The sequence below is a fragment of the Alexandromys fortis genome, unplaced genomic scaffold (assembly GCF_014885135.2).
Source record: "Alexandromys fortis isolate MF-2015 unplaced genomic scaffold, M_Fortis_MF-2015_v1.1 scaffold_12, whole genome shotgun sequence".
Taxonomy (NCBI): domain Eukaryota; kingdom Metazoa; phylum Chordata; class Mammalia; order Rodentia; family Cricetidae; genus Alexandromys; species Alexandromys fortis.
Window position 1 is genome coordinate 20,667,566 of NW_026067937.1, and position 18,107 is coordinate 20,685,672.

Consider the following 18,107-nt stretch of genomic DNA (forward strand, 5'->3'; position numbering starts at 1 on the left):
TTTTTTCCATCAGAAAATCTCAGGCAAGTTATTCGACTCCCTCCCCCATCACCACATAAGCTGGTTACATTCTAGATTAAACACACAGAAGGTCTCCTTTACAAAAACACCTGAAAAATCAGCAAGGAAACTGGGACTTCGGAGAGAGCTGGCCTGGCAGCCAAGCCCTTTGCCAGGCTAGGCACACCAGGGACCGGGGCCAGAAGTCAAAGACCTGCTCTGACCCAAGACGGGGCACAGAGGACACCTTGCAGGGCGTGACTCCAGCCCTTAAGAAGCTGTGTTTGCCCGATGACTCACCCACAAAAATACATCACCATTGCCTGGGAAACCCAGGAAACCCCAAAGTGGGTGTGTCCTGAGCTGCCCAGACAGGTGAGGCCTGGAGCCTAGGGAATCAGCCACAATGACTCTGTGGACCAGTGTTACTTTGACACAGACTGTGGACAGTGGCACCCATGTAAAAGAATGAAAACAACCAAGTGGGGCAAACACACCACACACACACACACACACACAAAACCATAGAGACAGCCAGAGCCATCATGCCTAGTTAAATATCGGAGCTGACAAAGATAATCGAGCAACAGTTCTCACTGTGTTTAAAGAAATAAAGCAGGCAGGGAAGTCGCTCTTGGTATCAGAATCTATAAAAAGAGAGTCAACCTATTTTAAAAAGATTGAGTAGGATTTCTGCAGGTAAAAGTCAACGTCTACAGGTGAAGGTCATATTGGACACAGAAGAACTCGCTCTAGGTACATGGGAGGCTATTATCTGTCATGGAACTCTCCCCCAATGCCTTTATAAGACCAACTTGTGGGACCTTCTTTGAATGGAGAAAGCCATTTTTGTGCAGGGCTCATAGCCCAGAGTCCCTAGCGCCACGGCCTGCCATATGCCTGAGTTCTCTCTGGCACAGGTGGGCTCTGCAGGCATAGACAAACAATACCACCTGGGTCTGGGACGTGCTGCAATGACCTTAACTCAGTAACTGAGCAGGAATTCGGGGGCACAAATTATGCAAGGATTCTGGAATGTAGGGTGGTTTGTCTCCCAACACTCAGCACAGCACTAGGCCACCTCCTTTTGGGTATCTCTGCAGATCAGAGTGCCCAGTAGCACTGAGATCAGTTGTCTCAGCCTCACGGAATCCCTGTGCTTCACAGCCCATCACCCAGTCCTTTTAAACACGGTGTTTCCCCCAAAGCCTTTGAGATTCCAAGGGCCATTCAGAGTGATATCTTTGGTGACCTGAGAACAGCCTTATAATTCCAGTTCTAGAAGATCCATTGTCTTCTTCCAACCTCAGCAGGGCTCAAGTATAAATATGGAGCATATACCATACTTGCAGACACTCACACAAACACAGAAATTAAAAAAAAACGTATATTTTAAAAGCTGCACACATTAGCTGCGTCCCACAATCTTCGATGTGGTTCTAATGCACGTGGTTAGTCTTCCCTGATCTCAGTTAACCCTTGTGCAGGCAGAGCTAGAATCTTGTCAGAGCAGGGACACTGTCTTCTTGTGCCCAGCTTGGGGCAGCTGTCCTACAGGAGGCACTAGCCTTGGGAAGCCGTCAGTAGAGTGTCGTCACTCAGGACAGCAAGCCTCTGAGAGCCAAACAGTTCATGGCCAGCAACTCTCTCTAAGGTGGTTCTGTGGACTCTGAGTGAGGGCTCCAGGGGACTTCCAGAGCATCCTGCTGGCAGGGAGGAGCGGGAGTGAGCGACGACACTAGGCAGGAGAGTATCCTACGAGAGGATGTTCTTCAGGAAAATCGGAGCCCCTTGTGAGGCCAACACCACCAGGTCTCCAGTTCCATGACAAGGACACAAATCTGGAGAGGCTGCTTATTTTGGGTTGACTGTGTTCCCCAGAGCGTATGTGTTTGAATACATAACCCCAGGATGACAGGACTTCTTGCAGAAAGAGGGGCTGAAGACAGTCACAGCAGAGGGATGATTCAGTGTCACAGGGAAAAGGCTGATGTCGACTTGCAAAATTGTCTCCAAGCCTTTGGTGTTGCTGCAACAGGAAGCTTGAGGCTTGGTAGTTTATAAAGACAGGAGGTGTTGCCAGGCGGTGGTGGCGCACGCCTTTAATCCCAGCACTCGGGAGGCAGAGGCAGGCGGATCTCTATGAGTTCGAGGCCAACCTGGTCTACAAGAGCTAGTTCTAGGACAGGAATCAAAAGCTATGGAGAAACCTTGTCTCGAAAAATCAAAAAAAAAAAAAAAAAAAAAGGCAGGAGGTGTTGCCCATGGACCAGGAGGCAAAGGCGCTGGCAAATCAATGTCAGTTTCTGGCTCACCGAAGACCTCTTCACCTGGCTAAAGGAGCTAGCAGCTCTGACTGCGCCCTCCCACCTCATCACCCAGCACCCCGCCTCCTGTCACGATTGCTCTGGAGCAGGATTTCTGCCCGTGAGTTTGGGCAAGGCACAAGCATCACTGCAGCGAATCCTCCAGACCTTCTCTAGTCTCAGGTCCCTGGTCCTCTTCTGCAGCTTCTATGGCTTGAGAGGCCCCAGGGACCTCCTGAAGATTGATCCCAGATCCTGCACAGTTCAGGCATCCCAGGCCTGAGAAAAGTCCTCAGAAGCTGAGAGGTCCAGAAGATAGCCGTAAACATGTTAATGAGTCCCTGCCACCTGTTTCTGCATGTGGGGACCCTCCAAGGCCCCTCCAGTAGCCTTAGCCTAGCTTCATCCTGCCCACAGAGAGAAATGGTTTGATGTGATGAGAACCACAGCTCCTCGCTCCCCGACTGCCCTTACTGATGGGAGAAGACAGGCTCCTGGGAGCAAGTGTCCCCTGTGCTCCAAGTCCAGTCTTGGGGAGCCCAGGGCGGCCTCCTGGTGAGTGCCGGTCAGGCTGGAGAGGGACACTGCCCGTGCATTTTGCCTTTTCCTTTAGCTGCATCTTAAAATAACACCTGTAGGTGAAAACAATCCAGGCATGCAGTGAACTGGCAATGGTGAATGTTACAGTCTGCCCAAGATGTGTCTCTGCTCCATCACGGTTACTCTAAGACACCAAGAAAGGATTTGGGTCCTTCCATCACTGTCAGAATCATCGCAACCCCCAGCATTGCAGTTCTGGCACATTGTCAGATGCTACCATCCCCCAGCGTCCATTTCCGTCAGCTGTTACCGAAGGTGCTGGACTTCAGCTGGGATTTTAAGGATCCTTCCAGCTTTTACCCAGAGCCTGGTCCTCAGACTCTGTGGGTACCTCCTATGGAACAAAGTGTTCAGGTATTCAGACAGACAGCTTGTCCATCGCGGAGTTTATGATTCCATTAGAGACACGTGTGGAGAATACGCAAGGCAGTGTTGGCCAAGGTCTAACATGAGTGATGGGCCTAGCTCGTGCTCGCTGCCAGGTTCAATCATGGTGCTGGCTGTCCTCTCTTGAGTCATCCAGTCTCTTAGCTTCAGATTTTCATGAGAAAATCTTGAATTATGTCCTCAGAAGAGCATAAAATGTGTAGAATCACCACTACCATCTGTCACTATTACTGTCTTTCCTGGTGATTTTTTTCAAGGACGATGACTGAAGAAAAAGACAAAGGATACCCCGTGAGGGCAGAAATCTTGGGTGACACGATGCCCAAGTCGAAGGCTCACTCCTCTCCTGGTCGGCCCTGGCAGCGTCTGAGGATATCAGGTATTTACGGTCACCTGCTTCTCGGGGTGGCGTTCCAGTCACTGCCCTTGCCGGACTCTAGCCTTTCTCCTCCGTGCGCCCCATTCCCTCCTCTCTGGGCAGAAGCAGGCAAGACAAAGCTTCTCCACAGCACCGGCCCCGTGCTCATTCCCACCGTCCTTATCAGCAGCCGGGGAAACAGCCTGCTGCTCTGTACCACCCAGTCCACAGATCCATCTATACAGCTGTCTAAACAAAACTGGGAGGAAAACCTCGTTTGTTTTTAAGGGAGCCAGGAGAGTTTAAATCGAGCAGAATGCTGACCTTAGCATTAAAGTTTGGGGTTAAGATGACAGAGAGGCAGGCAGCTGACATGCTGTTGCTGGGGTCCTTGTGATGTTCTGGGTTCTGTAGAGAGAGCAGAGTCTCTCTCTCTCTCTCTCTCTCTCTCTCTCTCTCTCTCTCNTCCTCTCCTCCTCCTCCTCCTCCTCCTCCTCCTCCTCCTCCTCCTCCTTCTCCTTCTTCTCCTGCTCCTCCTCCTCCTCTTCTTCCATTTTTCCTGACTTTCCTTTCACAAACGCAGATGTCTTGTGTCAAAGTTGGCACTTGCAGAAGGAAGGAGGGACAGGAACCCTTTTGCTGTTTTGGCTCTCTAGAGCCCCTGCCGTGCCAAGTGAGGCATATGCCCTGGCGACCCATCTCCAGAAGAGGAGGCTCACCCAGGCCGGCGGGACAGGGTGGAGAGGGACTCCCGGTCTATGCTCCACACTATTAGCAGTCTAGACTTTAAACTTCTGAAGCAACTTCCATTCAAGGGCACTAGATGTGAAACTCAAAGCTAGTGTAGGCTGCTCCCTGAGGGTTGTGGAGGAAAACTCAAGGCATAGTGAAAGCCAGGGCACTGTTTAGCTCTTCGCTCAAGGGCACACTTGGGGGTAATCACAGCAGGTGGCTTAGTGGTGGGAGTAGCTTGATCTCTCGGTTACAGATGACAGAGCCCTCCCCAGGGTTTACCAAGCCATTAGGACTACCCCAGGATATCAATGACTCTTAGAATCCCAGAAAAGACAAAAACTAGCAGATCCCATGGACATGGACCTCTGAAGGAGTCAAATGATGTTCATCTTTGAGGCAGTGAGCAAACTTTCAGAAAGAAGCAGCATAAGCAGAAAACCCTCCCAAGGTACTCCGATCTGAAACCCCACTGGCCTTACAGAGTTGGGACCAGCTACCTCTTAGATTGTGCTCTCCTTGGTCCCACTTGGACTTTGTTGTCTCCAATGACTGCCTGTTCCATGCACCTAGCCTCACTATGGCACGTGCACAGACCACAGAGGATGGTGTGTTTCCCTGGATTCTGTGACCCTCACTGTTCTCTGGTCTGGCTTTGTGGCTATGTTCCTTTTTCCTTTCACGGGCTCTGGGGACCACTGAAACTTCCTCAGATATCACAAGCTGGGACTTCTCTCAAATATCACAAGCTCTGCTGGCCTTCCTGAAGCTGGAACTTGGGGTAAGATTACATCTCGGGCTTGGGCAGGCAGGCAGTTGGGGAAGCTGGTGCAGACATGGTACCCTGATGAAAGGTTCCACAGCCCTCACTTGGTGACTCTGCTTTCGTGCCCTGGTTTCCCACAGCGCCATCTGGGCCAAGCTCCCTTCCATCGCTGTCTTTACCATCTCAAAGACAGAAACCTTTTGGTGTTCTGGCTTTTTAGAGTCCCCACAGTGCTAAGGCAAGCCAGGTGGGGAGGATGCCTGGGTCATTTGTCTGGGGAGCTGTTCCAACCCCAGAGCCAGTCCTGCCCTCCTATGAGTTCAGAGCTGATCATTTCCAGGTTGGATAGACTCGAGGGGCTGCAGTTCTCAGCCCATGGTGAATTCAGATAACCAGGAAGCTGGAGCAGCGAAGACTCCAGACCATTCAGGGGTGTCATTATGTCTGAGATGAGGACCCAGGACCTGCATTTTAACCACCTTCTCAAAGATGCTCAATGAAGGTGCTGTTGGCCTCATTTGGGGAAACAGATTTAGAATTACTCCACGATATTCCAGCAAAGCCCGGACACCAGAGACAAAAAGCATGAAGAACTCATCACCAATGGGCTAATTGTGTCTTTGCCTCCTATATCCTGACGCTTTAGCACCTGGGTCTTGCTGACATTGGAGGACGTCCTCCGGTCTCTTGACTAGTCATAGCGAGTGACCCACCTTCCTACTCACCTGTCACGTGCCAGCTTCCGCCCACCTGTCCTTGTCAGCCAGCACAAGGACCAGACCAGTAGGAACTGCCCTGTGTCCTGGAGCCCTGAGCACATCCCACTACCCTGTCACTCCTCGAGTCTTCCCAGCAACCTCAGAGAAAGCTGTGTCTGGTGACTTCTCTGTGCCTTTCTCAGAGGATAAACGCGGCAATTAAACATGCTGGACTTCTAAGTGCTTGGAGCAGTGCCTGGCTCACAGAGAGGATTAGGTCAGTATCTATTATTATCCTCATTTCACTAATGGGGAGACAGAGGCAGAAACAGGATTAAGTCACTTGCCAGGATCCACAGCTTCCATTGAGCTGGACGGGTGCCACCTTCTAGCCATAGAGCTGGCATTTTATTACGCCAGAGAAAGCCATCGTGACTGTGTTTAATCACATGCAGCATTTCGTTTCTTTTGACTCTCCCTGAGTAATACCCAGCGTAGCAGACACTTGTTAAATGAATGAGGGAGGTTTGTCACAGTCAAGTGGCTTGGCTGGGTCCTGAAGAGCTGCTGCAGCTCTCCTCTGCTCTGAGCAGCGAAGGGTGGTGAGACTGGGGGTGTGGCCGGTGGGCAGTACAACGGGTTCAGTGCTGATGCGCACAGCTCCACTGAGCGCGTGAGCGCTGGCTTCAGCAGGGTGCTAGCTCCATTGTGCTGTGCAGGGCCGACCAATCAGGCAGAGCCTAGAGCTTATAACCTCTGGCACGGAGCTCTGTGGTTTGCACAAACACGAATGAAGAAGGCCTAGGCTCCTGGGGGAATTGGCAGCGTCTGCCGAGTGATGAGAACACAGAGAGACCAGAGGAGGGGGCAGGGGATTCCTAGGTCCCTCTCTCCCTTTCCTAAGAACTGAGCTCATCAGAAATGGAACTTCTTTTTCCTCCGCTTTTCCTTGTCATTTAAGCTTAACAGCGAATGCCTTTCAAAGTGAAGCGTGCCTGGCACAGCTCAGCTCTGAAAACCCTGCTCTTCCTGAAGATGCCACATGTGTGGTTCCTCAGCAAAGAAGTTTGGGTTAGAGAGGGCACAGGTGTGCCACCAACTTGGTGCCTTTTACTGCAAAGCAAGGTTCCCGCTCCTTTTCCTCTGGGAACGCCAGGACTGAGGAGGGGCTTCTGGGCCATTAGAGGTCATCAGAGGGAAGAGTCAGTCCTGGTGCCCATACCTACCTGCAGCCTGAGTAGGTGATGGACGGAGGTCAGAGACTGAGGTGGGTGGATTGGTTTCTGCCCACACCTACAGTACATCTCACTGTGGGGATCCCCCGAGGCAAAAACAACTCAGTGAGAAACCTTTGCAAAGCGAGTCTTCAGATGTCTCTGATAAAAACCACTCAGGTAGATTCCTCTACCTGTCTCTAGCCAACTGTCTGGAACTTCAACCCTGAGAAGCACTTAGAGTCCTCTTACCAGTGTCCCTCACTTGGACCCCTGCGATGACCTCAGCTTCCTCACTGACGGCTGCTCCTCACTGGGCCTGTCACTATCAATGGAAAGATGACTTTCCATCCAGAACAAATATTTACAGTCCAGAGCTCTCAGGTTTGTTCCATAGCTCTGCTGCCTTTCAGGGTTCACATTGCCCTTCCTCAGAACCTTTAAATACACTCTTTTTTCTTCTAGAAGCTTCTCTGTCTTTCATACTCTGCTCCCTACCACAGTTCCCTTCTCTGATCTCCCAGGGTTTAACTCCAACTTCAAATTTTGAAGCTTCCCTCCTTCCAAGACAAGGGTAGGCCACAATACGCACTGTCATTCTCACGGGCTTTCCTTACAAACTGTCTCCCAAAAATGAGGGGGCACTCAGACATTTCCAGAGAACAGACTCTTAGGGATAAACAGATAATAGTCCTGTGCAGAAATCTTCAGGTCAGTGGCAGCGCACTGGACAAAGACCTGCGGCTGTGTGGAGGATCACAAGTGATTCTCCCGGGTGAGTGTGAGCAGCTACAAGCCTGGTGACCTGGTTTGTAACCCCACGTGTGTGAGATGAACGCACAAAGAGATCACTGGCCTGATGTGTAACCGTGTTGTTTTGAGATGCCAGTAACTAAGCAGGGCAGACAGGAACTGCACAGGAGCCAGGATTTTGTATGTACTTGGCGTCAGGTTGGTATAAATTCACATCGCAAGGTTTTCATTTTAGGGTGTAAAATGCAGTCCCCATGGAAACCTCAAAAATAGCTATAGAACACATGCGTATGGAAATGAGAAGGGACCAAAGTGGCTCAGCAGGAAAAAAAAAACATACTCGTACCACTGTAACGCAGGAAGAGAGACAACAGCATGTCCACAAGGCAAACAGGAGACAGAGGATGGAATGTCAAAAGTCTGTGTATCCGTCCGTCCGGTCGCTTCAGATGTGAGCGGATGAGATTCGCCAGCCAAATGCTGGAAACTGGCAAAGGCCATAGAAAACGCAGGGTCTAACTGTCTGCCGTCTGCAAGAGACTGAGGGTCCAAGGACCCAGCGAGACTTAAAGGGAAGGGGTAGAAAAAGATATTCCACACAATTCACTGAGCAGTGTGGATAAAGTAAGCCTTCAAGAAAAGCCTTTGAATTCAAATTTCGTGTTTGAGAAGGATTACAGGGACAAAAATGACATTTAATCAAATCAACCCGGCAAGGTGTGAAACCTCAGCTTTCTAGGAATCTAGCAGACCAGTGAAATAAAAGACGGGGAAACCTCTCTGCTGGAAGGGAGGAGCAGGCAGCTCCACAGAGGCAGGTGGAGGCTTTAATGCCTAATGCTCCGTGGGTTTTGGAACTGACTGAGGAGGGAAGTGAGTTGTAAACAACACAACACTTAGCTAGACCTGGTCAGTCTGTGCAGAGTGTACCACCTAAAAGTAGCGTGAACTGGGGTTTTGTAGGTACTTGGAGTTAGAGTGATATAAATTCACAGTACAAGGTTTTCATTTAGGGTGAAAAATGCAACTCTGTGGAAACCTCAAAAAAAAAAAAAACGGCTGTAGAGTATATATACGCAGGAGGCTCTGCCCAATAACACCAATAAGGGTCACAAGAAAAACGTGTAGATTCTAAAAGACGTTTGTCCTACCAAGAGTCTTCTCTGCAATGAAGCTAAAAGCCAGTAACAGAAGAAAAATTGGAAAGTTTGCACATCTGTGGAAATTAAATGACACACTCCTATAGATAACAGCTCAAAGAGGAAATATAGGAACACATGAAAAGCTGTTTAACACCAGGCATCACTGGAAAAGGCAAATCAAAATGCACAAAGAGTCTTTGGTATCTTGTATCCATTAGGATGATGGTAATCAAAAAAGAAGAGGATAAAAGATAAAAGAGGAAGTTGTTTAGAGCTAAGATGTGGGGGTCACAGCCTACTGTCCCTGAAGGTGGCATGCAGGAGACTTGGGTTCTGGCGTGGTGTTGGGAGATGGTGAGCTTTCACAGGTGGAGCTTAGTAGGCGGTGCTGGGTCATGGGCACTGCTCAGGAAGGGATGAAACTCTCGGAGGGTTGCTATGGAAACCTGAGCTTAAGCATCAGGTTAGTATTGATCTGAAGGTCATCACATGATGTTCATCTAGTTCCTTCTAGTTTTCCTCGTACAGAGAAGGCGACTTTCACCTGAGCGTGACCTTCTGCACAGCTGCAGGGCAGGAGGTGGGGCTGGACCCAGGTGGACAATCTTTTCAAGAGTCTGGAGATTGCAGAGGGTCTTCTGGGGTGGCCTTGTAGGATAAGAGGGAATTCAGTTTGTTTGAATACACTACACTGCTTGTTTGTTGTGTCATCTTGGACCGACAACTTGACTTCAAGGGGCTTCTGCTTTCTATCAAAACATGGCGCACACACCTTTCTAACTTGCTGCTGTGTGTGTCTACTTGCTTGCCGATGGGTGCAGAAGAGGTTATGGTGATGGCAGTCTGCATGTTTCACTGGCTAAGGCCCCATCAGCTCATCAGACAGCTCATGCTCTGAATTTATTTTGCACTCAGCATGAAGCTACATAAGTCATCAAGAGACGCACGTGTTCACAGGAGAGCAGACTGCAAAGCCATATATATGCTAAACAGAGAGCAGTGGTTATTCTGATTGCTTATAATCATGAGTCAAGGTGGGGTGATACTGATGCTAATCGGCTCATACTTTGTGTTTTATTTTCTGATTGGTCCCCACCATCTTGAGTGGAAATCTCTCACAACAATCCTGAGTAGCTGGATGCATAGAGCCAGGATCAAAGGGCTTCTCACAACCATACCAACCAACCAAGGCCTGGTAAGAGAACTGTGCCAAGCTCTCCTGCTCCCTTTCAGTCCCCGTGGAGCAGTGATGACCTAGAATGTACCTGTGGAAGACTCCGACTTGCCTCCCCCACTGAAGATGCCCATTCGTTCTTCACTCTGGGGTTAGTTCATTATCTCCAAGGGAAACAGGCTTCCCACTGCCTGGAAGAGGTGAATGGAGTGATGGAGGGTGAAGAAAAGGTGGTGCAGAGGCTGGAAAGGGGCTCTCCCCCACCAAGACAGCAAAAGAACTTGGGATCCCACATAGTTAAAGATCACTGGCATTGGCCCTGGTGGTGCAGGCCTGTGATTCCGGCTACTGAGAGGCTGGAGGGGGAGGATGGCAAGTTCAAGGCCTTCCTGGACTACAAAGTGAGTTCAAGACTTACCTGAATACCTTAAAAATTAAAAGTAAAAAGAGGGTTGGGTGTATGGCTCAGTAAAGAGATTGCCTCCTATGCGTAAGACCCTGGGTTCAGTGCTCAATTCTGAAAAAGGAAAAGACATTGAAAAATACTTCTGAAGTTAGGTTACTATGCAGTCATGCAATTTTATACCTAACTTAGGTGTCAAGAAATGGAAGGACATTTCAGCACCTTCATTCTCATTCTTTCGAACCAACCAAAAAATGCTACTCTCATGCAAAGAAAGAAAATATATGGATTAACTGTGGGTTTTTGTTTGTTTTTTTTGTTTTGTGTTTTTGAGACAGGGTTTCTCTATGTCTCTAGCTGCCCTAGAACTCACTTTGTAGACGTGCGCCACCACCACCTGGCTATGGATTAGTTCTTATTCTTAGATTTAATCATCCATGGACATTTGGATTATTGATTTTTAGGATTTAAAATTCTTTCCTCTTTAGAAATTCTTATGAGATGGAGTCTCGCTCTGTAACTCAGGCTGACCTTGGTTTTTCGCTCTTGCTGTAGCCAGCTTGATTCTAGACATGCAGCCCCGTGGCCAGCTATTTTCCTTTCATTAAGGAAGACGTCTACTTAAGTCTTTGTTGTGGTGGTTGAGCTCCTGGAGAAGTTTGGCTACACACTACACATGTGCATCTCCGTCCTTGAGTGTAAACACATATGCGGACACCCCTGCCAACAGACCATGCAGCGCTCCCTCTAAACAATGCGCTGCGTCTACTTCAATTTTTAGTTCATGCTTTACTTAGGTTGGCCACGGCACGCACCGTGCTGCTGTATGGATCAAAGCCGTGAGAATGAAGCTCAAAACGATGCCCCTGATGTCAGCGCATTTTATTCTTTACATCTGAGTCCTCCCCCACCCCTGTGTAGGATGACACCCCTTCTCCAGACTGCAGGGGTACAGGAAGCAGCTGGTGGGTGTCGTCCCCATTACAATCACTGTCATTCTTCCCGTTCACGCTGTGTCCAGGTCCACTGAGAAAATATGATAAACCCACATTACTAAACGGGCTCACATTTTCCACACTGTGAAGGGCTGACTCCTTAGCTCACAAGATTCCAAGGGGATTCGTTTATGTAGGAAGTTCTCTGTGTTGTTTAGTGGAGTCTATTTACAAACTGCCTGGAAAACACGGACTCTCAGGGACTCATTTGTCAGCTGAGGAGGGTCCATGCTGGGCCCTCACGTCTCTGAAAGACTGTGGGCTACCTGAGCAGGACAGGGCACTGCGGTCCTCTTAAACTGCTAGAGGACAACAGACAAACCACTGGAGATGCAGGGATGGCTAACGTTCATAGCCAACCTACAGGATCCAGAATCACGGAGGAGCCATATCTCTGGGCACTTCCATAGGGAAGCTGCTAGAGCCGTGGTTCTCAGCCTTCCTAGCGCTGAGACCCTTTAATACAGTTCCCCATGGCGTGGTGACCCCAGCCATCACATTATTTTTACTGCTACTTCATAACAGTAATTCATAATGACTGTTAAGAATCATAATGTAAATATCTGTGTTTTCCCAGTGGTCTGGGGGCGCAACCCATAGTTGAGAACCATTGTTCTAGTATGTTTATTGAGGTGGACTGACCCTCCCTAACTGTGTATGACACCACTCTGTGGGCTGGGGTCCTGGACTGCATCAAAAGGAGAAAGGCAGCTGAGCATAAATCTTCATCTCTCTCTACCTCTTCACTGCGACACAGTGTAACCAACCGGCTGTCTTGTGCTGCATCACCACGATGGGCTATATTCCTTAAGCTGTGAGCCACGGCAGCCCTTCCCTCCTGAAGCTGGTTTTGTAGGGTATCTTGTTGCAGCAATGAGAAAAATCACTAACAGGTGTCTTCCATGAGCACAAAGTTTTGTTAAAGTAAGATTGATTCTCATGAGAGTGGAGACCAGGCAGGCTCCTGGGACAGGAGTGTACACATAACAAGAGAGTATGTCCCATCCCAGCCATCCAGAGGGTTCTGAGCACCTACACCTGTCTCTGTCCCCGACTGTCCAGGAAAAGCCTTGGCGTCTTTGTGTGGCTGAAAGAAAACCCTTCAGTTGAATGACTCTCTGAAAAGTGGGTTTCGCCTACCCGGGGCTCAGATTTGAAAAGACAATGACGAGGGACTGAACCCCAAGAAGTCAGAAGTGCCCTATGTCGAAGTGAGCACAGTTAGAGAAAGCGCGCCTTTCTCCAGTTGGCTCTGGTTCATATGTGCTGAGGGCTCTTTCCCTGCTGCCCTGTGAGGACAGCTCCTGGGTGGGACTCTGAGGGGAGCATATGTTTTGTATCTGTGCGGCCCCAGCTCCCTTGTCTGTAGTGACCATAAAAACAAGACAGCGGTCTCAGCGAGTCTCAGTCTCGGAAGGGTCTGGTTCTGACGAGGAGTGGTCTCTCTCAGAATTTATTTCTTGGTTCCACTGCTGTCTCTTCAACTTTGGCTCCTGAGAGATCTCCTTTGCTTTTCCCTGGCTCTTACCTCTCTGGGAATGACTTTCTCGCTGGCTTTAATCCATCAAGCAGAAGAGACCTTTGCACTGCGTCTTTGAACAGGACACTAGCGTGGGGCTTCTACCCCAGCGAAGCTGAGCCTGACTGAGCAGCCGAGGGCATGAAGGGCTCATGGCGGGTCCCCACTCCTGCAAAAAATGACTTCTCACCTCTGCATTTTCCCATCAGGATTAAAAGACTTTTTTTTCAGAGGAACGAGGCCTCCTCCCTCCCTCCATCTGTAGTCTTGTCTGTCTGTCTAGCTATCTAACTTTAAAGCTCATTTGAACACAGTGGTCTCTAAGACAGAAAACAGGCACCAGCAGAAATAATTTTAGGGACATGCTGGAGAACTTGTGCCATTCTGAGGCAAAGGAAGAGATCCAGTTTCCCACAAGTGTATTTGGCTAAGAGCAGAATACTGTTAAGGCCTTGGTAATGTTAATGCCAAGCCTTTGTTGTGAATACCCATATTAATGTTTCTTTTCCTTACCATATCCTAAGTTGTTGGAGACCAGTGGTTTGACTCCCTAATTGGCAGCTGTTAGACCTGGTACCCCAGCTACCTCAAGCAGAGGACAATATATGCCAAGCAGTCAGTCCGACTGCAGACACGGCAGCCCAGTTTCTTCGAACATTGCAGAGATTGCCTAAGGAAGCTAGCTACTTTTGACCATAGCTACTTGCTATGGAAGCTTAACTCTAGCTCCGAACAGCATGGTTCCAGTCAGGGCCATGTCATAAAACAGCGTGTACTGGACCTTTCTGCCACCTCAGCCTCAGCGAACTCCAGTAGCCATTGGTTTTCTTTTTCCTTTTTTTTAGATTTTTCGTGACAGGGTTTCTCTGTGTTATAGTCCTAGGTGTCCTGGAACTAGCTCTTGTAGACCAGGCTGGCCTTGAACTCACAGAGATCCGCCTGCCTCTGCCTTCCAAGCACTGGGATTAAAGGCGTGTGCCATCACCACTGGGCTTCTAGCAGCCATTTCCAACCAGCCACGGGGTGGGGGGGGGAGCGTGTACCCTGTGGTCCAAAGAAGCCACGTGATTGATACAAGCGCAGTTCACAAAGGACTCCCAAGATTGATGCAAGCACCTCATCCTCAGACTGCTGGACCTCACCAGCTGGTTGAAAGTTCCTGCTCTTGCCTTAGCTTTTGGCTGGCAGGCTATAAGTGGGGTATCCACACCCTCAACTTGGGTTTGCTTACGGTCAAGGCACGAGAGAAAAGCAGAATTCTAAGGGCGCATGCCCCTCCAGAAACTTCTATCATTCAGCCCTCAGAAAGCTTCTGCAAGCTGTCCTTAGATTTTAGTGGAAACTTCATTACGCAGCTGTGGTGGGCAACACCGCTAGACTGGTGACTAACTCCACCTCCAGTCCCATTCTCCCCCAGACATGGGGTAGGGCTCTAATCCAATTTACAGATCCACGACTGGTTTCCTTGGCAACCAGCTTGGCTAAGGCATTGCAGGGTGGGGTGGAGGGGTTGCTTCATCAGAACAAAAGATATTCCACACATCACTCAGGAACTGATTAGGGTCAGGAGCTCTGTCCCAGGCCTAGGATGGAAACTATATATATATATATATATATATATATATATATATATATATTACTTTATAGTTGCAAAAAACAACAATAAGCGTGTGTGTGCATGTCTGTGCACACATGCGTATAAATGCATGCATGTATGTATATGCTTGTATGTTCATCCAAGCCTCTACATAAGTAGCTCTGGATTTAGGGGCTTTTGAAGCATTTTATGGGGTCTTCTTTGCGTTAGGTGATTTCCACTTACGACTTGGCCTGCAGGCTGACATCTCAGTTGCCACTTGGTCAGCTGCTTCTCAAGGACTTTCTGTCCACTCATTGGCCTCAGCCCATGACGTGCTCACACAGTTCTGCCCACCCTGCCTCAGCCTGCTGTGCCCTCCCCACCGTGAGCAGTGAGCCCTGCCCAGCGTCACAGCCCAGCTTCTGTGCTGAACCCTCATGACGCAAGCACCGAAACAGCCAGAGGTTTGGGCTGGAGCAGTCAGGTGCTTTAAGGATTCTGTGAGCTTTGTTCTGGTTACTCTGTGGGATGTGTCTTGATCAAGTTACCCAGGCTCTGAGACTCAGCTTCTTCACCTCTGAACTGAAAATACCTTGACCTTGTTGTTGAAGCGGTGAGAAGAAAGTAGAGCAGAGGCTGGAACAGACTGAGCCACGGAACTGGGAGAAAACGACACCCACGGGGCCTGAGCACCTCATCTCCTGCCTCTGCCAGGTCAGGACACAGTGACTGTCCCATGCTGGCAGGAAGCCAGGAAGAAACTGAGACTCCTGATCTCCTGAGTCTTCTTTTCCTGGGAGTGTCTGTCCACACAACCACTCTCTGTGTGAACAGACTGGAGATCAGCGGGAACAAAGAGTCAGCAGGCCAGCGTGCCTGCTGACAGGGTGGGCAGGAGGGCCATGTTTTCTGCCCAGTACAGTTAGAGCCGAGTGACCCCACCTTCAGATTTGAGGGTAGAAGCGGCAGGGCTCTCTCCACCCAGGATTTGACTACTCCAAGCTAAAGGATACACCTATTTTTAAAGGTCCAAACAAAGCCACAGAGGGTGTTTGGGACTAGAGGAGAGTGGACTGGCTTGGCCCTGCTCTGCTCTCAGATAATAAGAATGCCTTACATCAGGGTCACTGGGCTGTGTTCTCTGGCCAGCAGTGTGAGTCACCAGTCCCTGAGGTCATTCTGGCTCCGACTCAAAGTAAACAGAGCATTGAGCAGTGTATCAGGTGAGAAGTGAAGGTTGGAGGGACGGGGAAGTGTGTGAAAGGAAAAAGACCAAAGATGCCGAAAGAGCCCAGGCACAGGGCAGACAGAGCCCCTGCCCAGTCCATGTCAGCAGCGAAGGGCTGAGGCCTTGGCTTCGCCATATGATTGAGCCAGTTTGGTCAGCAGTTGGCAGAAAGAATGTGACCAGCAGATACCCCAAGGCTTTCTTCTCTTCTGCTGTTGTACCCATTGTTTCTCCACTCTCCAAGCAAATCCTCAGGGCACCTACAACTGTCCCAAAATCCACCTCTCTGAATTAAAGTCTTCACTTGTTAAAGTGTGGGCCTCTTCTGGAAGGCTCAGCGGTTTGGAATGGTCCTATGTCCATAGTCCCACTGGGGATTAACAGGCTGAGGTCTGGGTTGTAGAGGGCAGGTCCAATTCACCCAGGGGATGTTGCCCAGAGGCAGAGGCAGAACACTGGACTCAGCTCCCTGTTAAAGTTCCAGCCTCCAGCCTGCTGATTTCTCATCTCCAAAATGCTGGTCCGGAGTCTGATCCCCCCACTGCGCATGAGGGACAGCTGGCAGGAGTGCCAGCTTCCTGTACTCTGCCTCAGAGCCCGCTGGCCTGGTGCTCCCAGTTCCCACTGGCAGGGATGCCTGGCGTCCTTACCCACTATATTCTGTGAGGCCTTGAGGAGTTCACAGGACCCACATAACACAGAGGTGTACGACAAACTCCCAGGAGCCCCACAGGACAACTGTAAAGGCCAAGACTGTCTGGGGAGGAAATCGGTGGACCTGAAAGGAGCATTCTGTTTACTTCTCTTTGATGGGACAGTTTATGGGAATTCCTGCATTTTAGGACACATCACAAACAACCATTGCTGAAGACCTTTGCTCAGGGCTGACTCGATGTTAGGTGGCCTCAACCTCTGGAATCTGTTAATTCGAGAAAACAAGGCATAGCTCCAAGAAATCCAGAAGGTCATTTCTCCAGATCAAATTATGGCATATCTATCCCCAGCTGTAACTTTTTCCTTCTTCCTGCTGATGTGTCTTGCATCATGGGGACTCCCAGGAAAGGGGAGCTTCTCCCTGCTTCTGTGTGGTCCTCACACCCATCCCAGTCCAAAACAAATGGAAGCAAAAATGACCTGTGACCACCCAATAAAACGCCATGTGTGCTCATTAGCCCCGCTACCACGTGGGACTGTGTGCTCGGGTTAGCACCAGGGACCTCTGAGGAACTGCAGCAAGCTGCCAAGGTTTCCTCAAGGATGAACGCATGCCTTGATGTAGGCTGCTCTCACTGCCTGGCAGGGCCTTGAGCTCTAGGTCATTAAAATGCGCAAGTTGCCCTGCTTATCAGGACCTTTGAGCTGACAGAAGCTGCGAGGAGGCACAAGGAAACAATGGACTGGATTCCTGCCCCTGGGGAGTCTCTGTTTTCTGGGAGAGACAGGCCTGGGGAGACAAAAGCTGGGTCTGGTGAGGGACGCACAGAAACACAGCCTTCTTCCTCCACGTGCCCCACACACCGGCATCCAGAGTAATGGGTGGGTAAACACGGGAGGGAGAGTGTGGACATTGACTCGACTACAGACAGGACCACAAGTCCAAGTGCTTGAGTGGAGGCTATTTGGGAGGAGGCTGTGAGCCTCCGTGAGCAGATGAAGGAAGAGGAAGATGAGCAGGGAGAACTTGCACAGACGGCCTTCCCACGTGGAACACGTAACCCCGTCACCTACCTGTGATTTGGCAAACTTACAGTAGTCTTGGCACTGTCCCAAGTCTGCACTGGTGTGCAGAATTTGGATTGGTTGTGCAGGACAGGCAGGAACTAAGCAATGGCCTGTAGGGGCAGCCCTGGGGGCTCTAAACATCAGCCGACTTACAGGACCATAGAGCCTAGATGTGAAAACACAAAAGTTAGCAAGACTTAGATCTTTATGGGGGGCGGGGGAGGTCACCAAACTTGCAGAGTTTAGTGCTCGTTGTGTTGTGACCTTTTAAATTAGACTAAGATGTTAGCAGCGGAACAGAAGGCGGGGGAGCGGTCTTTCATATTAGAGGATAGCCATTATTTTATCAAGTTCAGTAAAACCCAGACAACATAAAGTGAAAAGAAGCAACCTTACCCAAATGGTTTCCGATCACGTCCAGCTCCCTTGCAGTCTCTACAACAGGCTAAGGACAAAATGACACAGAAACACGGCTGGCTGAGGGAAGGGCATGCACACCTAACCAGAGCCTTCTAGAACCTTTGGAGAAGC

The 18,107-nt window shown here is 49.7% G+C and overlaps 1 long non-coding RNA gene across 2 annotated transcripts in view; it reads left to right on the plus strand.

Moving 5' to 3' along the window:
• The window catches only part of LOC126504595 (uncharacterized), a 67,948-nt gene extending 61,608 nt beyond the window's left edge, over nucleotides 1-6,340 (plus strand). Inside the window, exons 3-4 of one of the 2 annotated variants that reach the window (XR_007592660.1) lie at nucleotides 3,551-3,672; nucleotides 4,640-6,340. This is a non-coding gene — a long non-coding RNA (uncharacterized lncRNA). Of the gene's footprint in view, nucleotides 1-3,550; nucleotides 4,076-4,639 lie in introns of those variants that run through there. The other variant, XR_007592658.1, reaches the window with a different exon arrangement.
• Nucleotides 6,341-18,107: the final 11,767 nt, after the last annotated feature.